This window comes from Alligator sinensis, unplaced genomic scaffold (genome assembly GCF_000455745.1).
Source record: "Alligator sinensis unplaced genomic scaffold, ASM45574v1 scaffold373_1, whole genome shotgun sequence".
NCBI lineage: Eukaryota > Metazoa > Chordata > Crocodylia > Alligatoridae > Alligator > Alligator sinensis.
Window position 1 is genome coordinate 1,796,858 of NW_005841990.1, and position 14,563 is coordinate 1,811,420.

At 45.1% G+C, this 14,563-nt stretch overlaps 1 long non-coding RNA gene across 2 annotated transcripts in view; it reads left to right on the plus strand.

Annotated features, from left to right (window-relative positions):
* LOC112549895 overlaps positions 1-14,563 on the plus strand; it is a 128,705-nt gene that overhangs the window by 15,513 nt on the left and 98,629 nt on the right. The window contains exon 3 of one of the 2 annotated variants that reach the window (XR_003093511.1): positions 4,379-4,498. The exons of the other annotated variant lie outside the window; for it this stretch is intronic. This is a non-coding gene — a long non-coding RNA (uncharacterized LOC112549895). Of the gene's footprint in view, positions 1-4,378; positions 4,499-14,563 lie in introns of those variants that run through there. 2 annotated transcript variants of the gene reach the window in all.

A 14,563-nucleotide genomic window follows, 5' to 3' on the forward strand; every position in this document is an offset into this window, starting at 1 on the left:
TTAATGGCTATTAAATAGGGTATTCAGGGATGTATCCTCTGGTATCTCTAAACCAATGATGGTGGATACTAGGGAGGGTATGACGGGACAGATCCCATGAGACTTATCCTGTTCATATGCTTTCCTACTGAAGTATCCATTACTGCTACTTTCAGAGAGAGAATGCTGGGCTAGATGGTCTGCCACTACTGATATTCTTATGACAGATGATTTAACAAAACATGGCAGTACTGCATACAGTAAGCATTTATTAGCAGGCATCCTAGTTTTCCATGATTTAAACCCCCAAATTCTCCAATAAATAAACGTAAAAACATCTGTTTTTTCTGTCATGAGCCCCCCCCCCCCCCCCAGCTGAGTTGCTCTAGTGGCAGCCCCACCCCTTGCTGCTGAATGGCTGAGGGGGCTGCCATTCATGCGGTACCACCTTTCACTGCTGATTGGCCACACAGTGGGCAACCCTCTTGGCCAATCATGGCAGAGGGAGGAGGAAATGGCTGCCATCTTGGATGCTTGCCTGTGTGCTGGCAGTTTCTCCCTGCCACAGCAGCCATGAGAACTGCTGGCTCCCAGCATTTTATTTTCAGGAAGTTTTCTTTTCCCCCCAGTGATTCTAAAGATTCTCTGTAAAAATGCAAATTCTACATTTTTCCCCCTCCCTCCCCCCATTGGGGGGTGTGGGGTGCACATGTGTTGGTCAAGGTGTTGTGTGCTTTCCTTCCTCCTCTGCCATTTCTCGGATTCCTGAGGAAGACGGTTCTCTTCAAAGTGGGCTGTAGCTTGATGTATGGTGCAGTGCCATTGAGACGTGTTACCAACCAGCATTTCCCAGTTTGCAGGCAACACTGGTGGAACCATTCCAGATGTGTAATATGGCTTTGATATATCACCTACATCGCATACCCATAGAAGAGTGTGGGAATAACCATTGCATTGTAGACCAGGATCTTGGTTTCTGTCTGCAAATCTCAGTCAGCAAAGAAATGGCAAAGCAGTTTTCCAAAAGATACACTGGTACAGCAAATTCAATTTCTACATCAAGACTGACTGACTGGGAGAGGTGACTTGCCAAGGTATGGAAAATGCTCAGTGTTTTCCAGGGGTTCTACACCAATGGTAATTTTCTGGGGAGGGGAGCAGCTTGTGCTAGGGAAGGCTGATAGAGCACCTTGGTCTTCCCAATGTTAAGGGAGAGTCCCAGGCTGTGATAGGCACCTGAGAAAAGGCCAAGGGGTGGACTACAGATCAATCTGTGTGTGTGTGTGTGTGTGTGTGTGTGTGTGTGTGTGTGTGAGAGGATAACACGGTCATCAGCATGCTGAAGGTTGGTGATGTCAGTATTAATAACTGTTGGTTTGCTGTGAAGGTCCTGCAGGTTGAAAAAGTGACTGTCCATCTGATACGCAGCCCCAGTTCTGGAAGGAAGGTGGTCATGGATGAGAATCAAAATCACAGCAATATGGATGGAAAAAAGGGGTAGGGCAATGATGCAGCCCTGCTTGACACCACTATGGGTAGTAAATGGGTCTGTCTCTGATCCATTGAAAAGGACAATGGCGGTCTTCCTGTCGTGGAGTAGCCTGAGGACACTGAACTTTAGTGGACAACCAAACCTAGCTAAGACTTTCCATAAGGCTTCATGATTGATGGAGTCAAAGGCCTTGACTTCTCCAGGATTAGTTGTGCAACAAAAATCATGTTGGTGGTACTCTGAGATAGTCTAAAGCCACACTGGGATTTTGGAAGGACATCTTAGGCAAGGGGGAGGAGGCCATTCAGAAGGATGCAAATAAAAATCTTCACGGCAATGGAGAGGAGGGCAATGCTTCAGTAGCTCATACACGCTGACTTGTCCCCTTTCTTGAAGATGGTCATAATGTCGACATTCTTTAAGTCAGGTTGAGCTTCTTTATTAAGCCATATTTTAATGAAAAGTTGTGAAATTTTTGCACTAGTGCTGTTCTATCAGCTTTGAAGAACTCTGTGGAGATACCATCTGGGCCTGGTCCCTTATTGTTCTTAGTCTGAGTGATGGCACATGAGACTTCCTTGAAGGATGGGGGATCAGCAATAGGTTCTATTACTGCATGTTGAGGGATTGACTCAGTGGTGGCAGCTGAAACCTCAGATTCATTGTTGAGAAGAGTCTTGAAGTGCTACTTCCAATGTTGCTTGATGGATACATTATCCATGAGGTGGATGGAGTCATCCTGGTATTGTAAAGGGGTTAGGCCTTTGGAATGTGGCCTATGATGGCTTTTATTGCTTGAAAGAAGCTTCTCATGTCATGTTGGTCAGCAAAACTCTTGGATCTCCATGGCCTTTGCTTGCCACCACTGGTTCTTGGTGTCCCGTAACCTCTTCTGAACTACAGCTTTGAGCCAGTGGTAAGCCTCTCATTTTTGCTGGTTGGAGCGTTCATTTTGCCAACTGAAGGGCATGTTTCTCTTCTGATGGATAAGTGCTAGGGTTTTCTCATTGTTCGTGTCAAACCAGTCTTGGTGACGATAAGTGGAGTATCCGTTTGATTCAATGCATGCCTTGTGAATAACATTCTTAAGTTCCTCCCAATGTGCTTGGATGTCCTTGATGTCATCAGGTAGGTCAGAGAGCCCCTTATTAAGGCATTGTTGAAGAGCCTTGGTCTTGGAGTGCCTTGATGTTAAATTTCTTCCATATTCCTTTTGGCTGTTTACAGTGTTGTGGTGCAAGCTGCATGTCCATGATTGATCTGACTAAATGGTGATCCATTCAGCAGTCATCTACACCTCCTTAGGACTTAGGTGATACTAACTAATATCATTATGATCATGGGCCCTGGCAATAATATAGACAAGAAAGTGCCAGTGATTGGGGTGTGGATGTTTCCAAGTGATCTTATATTTGTCACTCTGTCTGAAAACGTTATTTGTGATGAGCAAGTCATGCTCTGTACATTTGCTGAGGAGGAGGATGTGGCAGAATGCCATCTCTGTCTCTCCCCAAACTCTGCTATCAGGCTGATGACCAATCTGACAATTTGGTTACCATGGTCACCGCAGAGTGAAGACACCCCTGACCCCATTAGTTTCAGGTAACCATGAGTTGTAACCTGAGCTGGATGCATTCCTGAGGGAGGGGGAAACCTGCTCCCTTTGCATACATGACTAGCCTCACATACCTGGAGGGCAGGGGGCTTAAACTCCCTGTTGTCCTAAGCAATGTCATCATGACTGGAAGGGGGCTGGAGACCCTGCCAGTCTACCCGGCAACCAGTGATGCATTTCAAATTGGTTGGCTCACAGTCAACAACTGCTGGCCTTCATTGGATCAGGTAAACGAGGTTATAACATCTATATAAGCTAAGACTGCCCAGGAGGAGGGGGCAGCATCCATGATGAGAACTCTCGGAGATGCTGGGCCATCTAAAACTCTCTCTCTCTCTCTTGAAACTTGTGTTCTATGAACTGCTTGCCTCCAGAAGGAATCTCCTCCTGCCTCTGGATGATACTTGTGAGGAAGCTACTTGAGATCTAACTAGATATATAGCTTACAGTAACTCGGATGCGTGATCAAAGGCTACCATGCCACTGTTTGCTCTAAGGGATTTCTCTGATATTGCTCTACCCTGTACCCTATTCCAAACCTACTCCTTGTAACCAATAACATTCTCCTCTGTACCTAGCATGGGAGACTTATTGGGAGAGGGTCTAGATTATGCCTTGGGGTCCCCTTAGTTTGGCTGACTAAGGGAGAATACTATTTGTGCTTCAGACTGAGGGAAGCACCCCAAGTTCTTGCAGTGAGTCAAGTACCCTTTAGGACTACTAGGACTGTTTCTGAGGGGTCACAGGGCCAAGATCAATCCAGATCATGGGTGGTGGTGGTGTTACCCCCAGGCTGGTGGGTGTACTCCAGGAAGGAGTTGGCCAGATGTGAGGCGCCCCCAGGAAGGCACTCTGAGCCTGGAATGTGGTTGGGTGCAGTGAGGTGGATGGCTCAATGCAGGAGCACCCTCTATTGGCCCACCACAGAGGATACCATTGGAGTTGACTTTCCCCACCCCCTCTTTCTCAATGGTGCTACTCCAGAGTTCAAAGTGTCTCCCAACTCTTCCATTGGAGTCACCCATGAGGATGAGCTTGTTTTCTTGGTAGTGGCAGTCAGCACAGCAGAACTGTTTCTTGTTGACTTGTACATTGTCAAGTGTGGGGGTGTACACACTGACCATAGCATACTGGTTGTTACTGAGTTTGAGGTGGAGATTTATTAATGCCCACAGGGAGTTTTGAAAGCTGAGTAACAATCTTGTTCTTAATGGCAAAGCCATCCCTGTGAATGCCTGTTCAGATGACTTTTTTCCTTTCCTAAAAAAGGTCTAGCCAATTTCTTCTTTCAGCTGCCCTTCATCAACCCTCTCCCTCTCCCTGGGAGCACTAAACCCAGTGACAAGGATGTCCAAGACAACCAGAGACCTCCATCCCTCTTCAGTCCTCATCCACCTTCAAAGCTACAGAGAACCAGCAGATCCTCAAGTAAGCCTGTTCTGTCATTGGGGTGTTCAGGAGTTTGGACCATGCTTAGTCTGGGACCTCACCTCAGATCTGTTCACCAGGGGAGACCCTACCAGGAGTACAAGACTCCAGATAACATAGCTCTGAGGTTCATCGGAACACACAAGCCTCTCCACTACTACAAGAGGATTTCTTTCAATATGAAGCACTTGAAAGACAATGTGTGCTTTAATTACCCCGTCTCTTATCTAATTTTGGGGGTCATTATTTTTGCACTGCAAAAGAGAGCCTGATTTTTATTAGTAAAATAATAGCACAAAAATAGTATTAATACATGCTCAAAAAAGTGAAGTAACAAGAAATAAAAACTATCCATTTATATAGTGACCCAAATGCTCTTACGAGTAACATTGGTTTAAATTGGAGTGACTGGAAGTAAGAACAGAATGCATACCTTGTTCCTTGCTGGAGGAGGTTCCCCCCCCCCACCCAATTTCCCATGTATAGAGTCTAATTACTGGGTAGGTCATCTTAAATTTGTCTCCACTACCACTGCAATGGGAAAAGCAGAGGTATTAGAGGATCAGGCAGTGGAGGAAGCATGGGGGAGCATACAGTATGGTAGGCAGTGGGGGAGAATAGTATGGGAGAGGCAGTGTGGAGGTGGTAGGGGGCTGGTGGTGGGGAAGGCAGAGGGGCAAACAAGGAAGGGGGGGGGGTTGGGGGTCAGGCAGCTTGCTCCCTGCCACCTGTCCTCCTCCCTCTCCACAGCCTCAGCCCCAACTCTCCCTTTACACCACCTCTGGTATAGATACATCTTGACCCACTCTGAAGGCCTTGATCTGGCAATGAAAATGGACAATGAGCCAGTGGAAGGATGGTCATAGAGGGAGACAAAGGTTTCAGAAGGGGATGATGGGAAATCAAAATGTGAGCCCTTATACTTAGTAGCTTTCCATGCCCCCACATGCACACATTTGTTTTTGTTGTGTATTTTTAATAGTTTTAATCATAAAAATATTTTTGCTTTTAGATCAGATGCTTAATTCCTTTCCATCATTGCAGTAATCAAGTTAATATTAAATCAAGCTTGTGACTAAACTACATTGTGTAACTGATACTTAAGAAAATGATATGTATTTCTGGTAAAAATAACATTTTAACCACTAATAATGGTTTATCCTATCTAATGAGATGGTCCTTCTAAAAACAAAGTGCCAATGTATTAGAACAAATTGGTTTTTCACATGGTCTAAAAACGTTTTAAAAAACCCATAGTCTACTCTTAATACAGACCTGTCTGCTTTTGCTTTTGAAAACAAGCTGATTCATTTATACCAAACTTTATTTCAAAATCAGTAATTATTAATTGGGAACACAGTGAAGTGTTAAGTCTACCCTTTGCTGTTGAGATGGGTTATTAAAATTCTATGCCCTATTTAAGCCCAACCTATTTGTTGTCTTCTGAATTTCATCTGCTGTAGGAAGTTACAGATACCAGCTGTGCAGGAGACAGAGTACAAGTAAAATAAAACAAAAAGCTCCTGCATGCCCTACATTGGGGAAATGCTTAAAGAAGGGAATGCTTATGCATATCTCCAACTTGCTAATAAGAAATGGATCTTCTAAACTTGAACAGAAAATTACAGAACAAGAAATCATCCGTAGACTGGTTTGTGTTAAGAATGGTTTAAAGCCAAAACTAGATTCTTATCCCATTACTTGGATTAGTTTGTATACCCCTATACCCCGCAATGGATTAACTGCTTTTTTTCTCTCTCCTATCCACTTGCCTCTGTCAGCAGTGTACCCTCCTTTTTCCTTTCCCTTTCCCTATCCTTTGTTTTCTAATCATTGATTTCTATTTAGAAACCCTGCTTCCCTGTAGTCCTTCACAATATGGTGAAGTAAGCTTTCTGCTTACGAAAGCTTATGCTTCATGTCAGATTTAGTTAAATTCATGTAACCCTGGCGCACGGCGCTACCCGTGGGCCACGTTTGAGTGTTGGAATCCTGGGGTGCCCAGTAGTGTAAGCCACACTTGGCTCTTCTAGGAGCTGAAATGGGGCTTTCTGGCAGGAAGGGCCCCTTTATATTTACAAACCCTTTGCAACCACCAATTGTAATTATATACAGAACAAGATATAACTAAAGTGGATACAAATTACAAATTGCTACCAAAATAACTCTATATCCATCGTACAAAAGGAGCAGTGGTGGTAAAGAGAGAGTCACTTGGGTGCCTATGGGGTTCACAAACTGATAACCTCTCAGATGTAATATAGGTTAAAAGAGAAGCCTAAACAGTAATTAGAGGTTGAAGCACTCACATAAATTGCTTAATATTGACAGCGTGAACTATTGGATACGTATTTACAAGCCATACTAATGACCTTTATGCACACTGAATTTATATGCAGTTCTCAACTCCTCCCACCCCAACATAGTGGGTACCTTGTGGCTGGGGTCCTCCCATGTCAACCGAGGCATTACCCCACTGCTGGTAGCTACTCCCATGTCTGGGTCCCTGCAATACAGTGTTCGCTGCCCCGGCCTGCGGCCTCTGTACAGTGGGCCATGCAGCTTGGGCTGCAGGCTAAAGCAGATGCACTTCTCCCATGTGTGAACACACAGCCCGCGCCATCCCTTTAGGCCAAATACACAATGATGAATTGGGGCAATTCTGGCAAGTCTTGCCTTTCCTTATCTGAGCACTGGGATTTGCTGGGTTGGGCTTCTGCAGCTGTGCACCCCTCCCTTAAATTACACACACACCCTAACCAGAGCTTGCTTCCCCACAAGCAAACTCACGTGCTCTTCCGGCAGCTGCTTAGGGGAAAATAGCTTATCTCCAAAGATTAGGGCAGCTGCTTATCTCCAAAGCCCCAGCTCAAGTCCTGGGGCTGAGTGCACCTCTGACCCATTGGCAACTTACTACAGCTCTGGCGGGCGAGTCACTGCAGCCTGGCCTGCACAACCCTCTCCCTCTCCCTGGGCACAGAAAAATGCCTCACTTTTAAAGGAACCCTCTCAGCCAATCCTGGGGCTGGGATATTTGCGGGCTCTCTCTAACTCTCTTTGATTTTAAACCCCAGCCAGGGTTTTTCCACTCTTTACCTCTCTCTCAAGATGTCCCTGATGGAAACATTCATTTTTCCCAAGTACAGGGTCACCACTGGAACAAGTTTCCTTTGCCCTAGTACAGTGTCTCCGAAGAGAGAGGCCTTGTCATGAGACACCCTCTGGTCATGTAAGCAACCCTTCAATGTCTGTTACACTAATTTCACTCTGCTTTCTTCCTTCCAACTGTTGCCTTTCCTGTGTGTGATGGGGTAACATAGAGGAGATGTATTGTTTCAACCTCTTGTGATCTCAGGCAAAGTTCCTGAATGGAGAGATTAGCATGGACAAAGAGGACATCCACCTACAGAATCATACATGTCACTTCCTGTGGTACTCTGTCTCCCATTTCTGTATTAGCCAGGTTCAAACTAGAAATATTCTTCTAGTTTCTTTTGCACCCTTTTACTTTTTAAATGTGAGGTGACAGTATTTCTGGTGAGTATTATTTTGGATAGAATTTTAATGAAAGGATGAATAAGTGAAAGAGAGAATGGGGATTGCAGGGGATTGGTGCCTTTTTTCCCTAATCATTGTGTTGTTTCGGTGAGAGGCTTGTTTCTCCCAAAAGGGCCTCTATCTGTTCTTAGCAGAAAGTCCTAAAATGAAAAGTGTTGTTTTGGACCATATTGGGTGCATCTATGCGTGTGCTTTACTGTGGTGCTAACTAATTAGCTCAGTAGTAAAATGTCACCATCTACCCCTGCACTTCTATTAGGGCACGCTAAATTCTTTATCTGTGTGGGAGGATAGTACTGTCTGAAATTAGTATTATCTTATAGTAGTTATTTGTGTGGAAATGCACATGTAGACGATAACCGGGGCTGGCTGAGGCATGAGAGTGCCACAGTGTGGGGGCTGCCTGCCATTTAGCCCCTGCAGCACCCTTGTGCCCCAGCCAACTTGTTCACAGCATGTTAAGTCAGGGCAGAGCAGCCATGGGCTGGTAGGGTGCAGTAGAGTGTATTGCTGGGTGCTAATTGCATGTGTAGTTCTATGCGTATTGACACATGTAGTCTCTCTTTGCTGTCAATTATTTATAGATTCAGATAAGCACTGAGTATGCTCTTTCCCCTTGATGATGCCATCTTCCATTTCCTTGCAGTGGTCTCATATGGATCCCTAATTTGACCGTAACTGGTCTTTTCTGCTTCTGATTTCTACCTAAATGCTCACTCTGAAGAAGTTATTGAGATAAAGTGATTCCTCTGTTGTTCTGATAATTTAGGCTATGATTTTACTGTAAAATTTATATTCAGGATTTCATGGTGAAATTTGAATCCTCACAGAGCCTGAGACAGAACAAATATATTCCAAGGTTCAGATCCTCAGCTGTTATAAACTGGTAGACCTCAATTGACTTTTCGGGGTCACGGTGCCTCAGCATTCACAGAGTACTAGAGGTCACAGAGCAGAGAGAGCATCATGACATTTGGGGCATTGGTCCAGATTCATGTGGCCTATATTTGCCTTCTGTAATACTGAATCTTTTAAACTATCCTACTGAGATAGGAACCCAGAACATTTGGGCTGCCAAAATGTGTCATCTCTTTGGCTTTATAATGCAGAAGGCTTTGTCCAGTGTCTGTTTCTTTCTCAGGAGTTTTTCCTTTCTTGCTTTTATAATATTACTTCAGTATAATTGATGCAAAACTGTGCCAGCTGAATGACATTTTAATGATCTTTTCTTGGTGATTTTTCACAATGTTCAGTGTCTATGAGATGATTAGGAAAGATAACTCAGATAAATTTTAAATCAAGGTACAAATAATAATATCAAATATCACTTAACAAATCATATTGGGGAATGGCCTTACAATTCTCAAATTCTTGAGTACAGCTTTGTCACTATAATGCAGGGGTGGGCAATTATTTTGGTTGGAGGGCCACTTAAGGAGTTTTAGCGTGCTGTTGAGGGCTTCAAGGGCATCCCTTGTCATGTGCCTCACCCCCTGGTTGCCATCTTGGGATTGGAATACACTTTCCTAGCCCTTGACCTTTGCCACAAAAAAAGTCCCTCCCCTTGACCCCAGAAGTACTCATTTTGGAAGGAGGGCTTACCATCTTGGAACTGAAAAAACCCCCAAACGAATCGTATACTAAGAATAAAACATCTATTATAATGTATTTTAATTTTATTTCCAAAAATATTTTGTCCTGATTTTGTGTGTGTTTGCATCGTGTATATAAAGGTAATTGCATACTAGCTCAAACTAAAGTCTTACTTCTGTATATTGTGTGTGGGTGGATGTGGGGTTTGTGGTGGGGGTTGGTGGGTGTATGTATGTGTGGAGTTTGTGGGGGGTGCGTAGGAGGTGTGAGTAGGGTGTGGATGTGGACATGGGGGGGTTTGGGTGTGTCTGTGGGTATGGTTGGGTGTGCATGTTGGGGGCCCTTCCCCACACATAGTCTCCCAATGGCACATAGACCCCACTGCTATTGGCAGTGGTAACAGTAGCAGGTGGTTAGCTTTTGGCACTCTCATGGTCCAAAGCAGGCATAGCCCCACAGCAGTGCATGGCTCTGGCCAAGTCCCATGAGCTGCTTGTGGTGCAGGAAGTGGGGTTAACCCAGCTGGTTCCATTGTGCAGGGCTCCCCATGGCTAATGTGCAGTTCCCAAGACTTGGGTGAAGCTGTTCACTGCCATCGGGAGCCTTGTGCAATGGAGCTAGTGGCCTGGCCCAACTCCCTGTCACTGTGTGCAGCTTCCAGGACTCAGCTGAGGCAGCAGGGAGCAGGGCCAAGTCAACCCAGCTCAATTGCACAGGGCTCCTGCCACTCCTGGCTGAGTGCCAGGAGATGCATGTGGCCACAGAGAGTGGGGTCAGGCCACTGGCTGCCTTGCAGGGGGCTCCCCGCAGTGGCATGTGGCTGCAGCATAGTTCTAGCACCTACATATGAGCCACAGGGAGCCCTATGCTCTTGCCAGCCCAGGGCCCACACTCCCACTGTCCTGGGCTCCACATTTCCCACAGGCCTTGTGCCTCCCACCCAGCTGCAGCTTCCCCACTGCTGCTTCCCTACCTGCTTCCTGGAGCACTGAACTGGGGGCAAGAGAAGCAGCCTCTGGAGGACGGGTCAACTAAGCTGTTCCCCAGGTAGCTGCAGCAGCATCCCTGCCACTAGCCGGTTCCTTCCCACAGGCAAGGGTGGGGACACACTGCATTGCCCCAGTGGGAAAGGGTGGGGCTTGGCCCCATGTGGAGCGCAGCAGGGGCAGCTGTGGGCTGGGCCAGATGTAATTAATTAGTGGGCTCCTGCCCAGGGGCCAAATTAAATCACCTGTCAGGCCAGATCTGGCCTGTGGTTATATTATGCCTGCCACTACTATAATGAAACCTTTTTCCAGTTTCATTTGAATTCCAGACTGGTCGCAGGTATAGTAAGACTTACCCTACAATTGTCAATCAACAGCCATTTTTTATTTATTTATTTATTTATTTTTATTGCTTCATTTCTTTACAGATGGTGATTGTCATACACATGACTCTTTGTATTATCTTTCAATTGCTCGGAAAAGGTGTCAGAGGTTGGCTAACTCCTTCACAAATTCAAATGCTTTCTGGATCAAACTTGAGAGTGGGAGTGTCATATGGCACAGTTGTGCTAACATTCAGGGAAAGATTGAAAATAAAATAAACGTTATTATTATTCATGTTATCAAAGAACTTTTTCTCTCTCTGTCAGGAACACTTCTCTCCCTCCCCCTCTTTGGGCTCTTTCTCTCTCTCTCAGTTCAACTGATCTGCAGCCAAACTCTATCACTCAGTTATCTCATGAGCCTTTTTTAAAGGGCAAGACAAGTGAAAAACTCTGAAATAAGACAAATAGGTTTTTTGTGTTCTGAAAAATGTCTGGATAAACAAGTTTTATTTGATTTAGAGAACAAAAAGCATAGTTAAGTACACTTTGTGTACAAATACCAAAGAGGGTTTCAAGAGCAGAACAATTAATTGACTGCCTCCCTTGGGTTTCATTGGGAGGTAAAATAGAGTAATAACTTACTAAGGAGCACATCATATGGAAAAGAAGCTTTTCAATGGGATTTCATAGATTTACAGTTTTGGGGGTCACAAGATCATCTAGGGATGTCAAAGACATGGCTCATGGCAGATATGGGCCAGGGAGCCCTATCATCTGGCCTGCAATACAACCAGTAGGTAGTAGATGGGTGCATAGCATATAGCATGCCCTGGCTCTGACTCCACACACTGCATTTGGTGTGTGAAGCCCATCTGGTGTGGGCCATATACAGGGCCAGATTATGACATGCTGGGGCCCCTACACTAGGGGTTCCCAACCTTTCCATGCTGTGGCCTGGCAAACTGCAGACTGGAAGTGGCTGCGTCCCGGCAAACTGTGGACCACCATGCGGAGCCCCACGGATGGAATTTTTGGCTGCAACACAAGTAAAGAGACTATCACTTCAGGCAGTGGGGGTTGGGCCCAAACCTCAACCGCAGCTGCCATGGACCTGGAGTCGCAGCCTCTCCACCCAGCTCTGCGGGGCTGTGGTTTGCTGGTCTGTGGTCACTTCTGGTCCAGCCAACCCTTCACAGTAAGGGGGTTGGTTTAGGGGCCCCTCATAATGTGGGGCCCTAAGCTGAAGCTTACTTAGCTTATGCCTAAATCCAGCACTGGCTGTACACAGCATGGGGGCTTGAGCCAGTGCACATAGCACACTGGGCCAGTCTGGGACGTACACTCCATGCAGGACCTGGCCCAGTCTGGATTAGGCCCACAAACTGACTGTGCATGCTAGATTCAGGATGCAGGGCTGGTCTGGTGCAAGCATCATATACTGTATGTACTCCAGATCAGCTCCATGTACTGTGTGCTGTGCGGGACTGGGTCTGGTGTGTGCTGCACACAGTGCACAGGGCTAGTCTGGGCCTGTGTAGTGCTGATGTTAGATTGGCCTTGCTTACTGGTTTGGGGCTGGTCTGGATTGGGCCCATAGACTGGCCCTGCATGTCAGATTCAGCTTGCAGGACCTGTTTGGCATCAACTCCACATGCAGCACAGACGCTGGACTAGGCCCATGCACCACTTGTAACATGTGGGGCTGTAGCCAGTGTACATACTACAAGCAGCATGTGGGCTTGTCCAGTGTGCATGCTGCATGTGGCATCCCCACCAGACTGGCTCCAGCATGTAGGGCCCATCTGTGGTCCCAAGATGTCCCACAGACTGGCTCTGGCCCATGGGCTGAATGAGTCTTACACCCCAGATCTACTCTGTCTACCATAATGCAGGCCTTAGAACGTTACCCAGTAAGTCCTGCCTGTATTAAGCCCTCGACTCCCAAATATGTGCTCCCAAAGGTAGGGCCACATAGTAAGGTAAGCTAGATTGTGAATTTGCTGCATTTTGGCTCCTCAATGGTAATTGCCTATGTACATGCTCCTGTGGCACAGTAATACAAGGCAGCTGAGCCCTCAGTAAAAGTTCTGCTTTGCAATTACTATGGCATAACTACATGCACAGAGGCAGCAACCATGGAGTAGATGACATTCTGTAAATTCACACCCCAGCACACTTGTTTGTGCGACTGGCTTTAAGGCACTTAGGCTAGGTACAGAGATTGAAAAACTCTGAGGCAAAATCGATCTAAGTTGCATAGTTTTCAGTAAGTGGCGTAGCTTACATAGGTAGGGACTGGAACACACATTTACCCTTTGGGAGGGAGGGGCAAATATTAGACCAGGTTCTGCCATTTTTAAACCAGATGCACCAAACTTCTGTTCTCTTACAGGCATAGACCGGTTTTGGGTGCCAGATTTCTGTTCTGTTATAGGTATAAGACAATCATGGAAGACGATCACCCCTGACTGTGAGGGATTGCCAAAGAACAGACCGGTTTCCGATCGCTTATACCAGTAAAAGTGGTAATGTCTGTACCTGGCCTAAGAGTCTCACACATAAATATGCTACCTGGCCTCTAATGGGATTTTGAAAAGCATTGTGGTAACTTTCTTCAGGGAGGTGAGATGACCTTCCCTTTAAAGCTCTAAGCTATATAGAACTCAAGCGAAATAAAAACCAAACTATTTTTTTTTTTTTTAAAGAGAAATAAACCAGTGTCTCAGAGTGGTCTCCCTCATTTGTCAACTCCCCTTTGTTTCTTTTCATGTAGCATTAGCTGTGGCAGTGATATATTTTAATAATCTAGCTGGTAGTCTTATTAGCAGGCTAAGGATTAACATTCTGTATTTTCCCTTACTGCTGGTCTCTTTAGGCATGAAGGAGGTTGGAGAGGATGAGTGGAGGTTCTCCTGCTGTTTCTCTTGCTGTCTTCCCTTATTTTATTTTTGTCTGTCACTTGGACATATTTTGAGCACAAATTCACCTAACATTTTTGGAAGAATGAACACTGTGTAAGAGTAAAAGAAGAAACAAAGGTGGCGGTTTGAAAGGATGCTTTGACTGGAAGACGGGGTTGGCAATAAAAAAATAAACTCAATCTCCTGAAAGCTGAGCTTCATGGTTTTTGGGTTTTGTTTTTTTTTTGATCCAGTCGTTAATGAAAAGCAGGCTTTTATGATGCATGCAATCATTATATAAGACTATAAGATGACTCACAAATCTTAAAATACTGCAAATTGTTAAATAAAAGAATAATTGTAAAATTAGATTAGATTTAGCTTTCCTAAATTGTCCGCAGTATTTCTGGAATTACTTGGCCAGCTTTTTCTACACAGGAGCATTCTTGACAAGTTATAGATATTGAAAGATCGGATGATAGCTACCATGTGACTAGGTTTTGCATCACCACAAAGCCATTTTAATTTCTGATACATCATCATGCTTTTTGAAATGCATGGATTTCAAGCCAAGGATGGCTTATGTGAGCTTTATTATAGATACATACTGAAGAGATGGTTTGGATTATATAACACTTCAGTGATAGTTCAAAATGGTTTTGATTACATTATTATTTTCTCTTTCC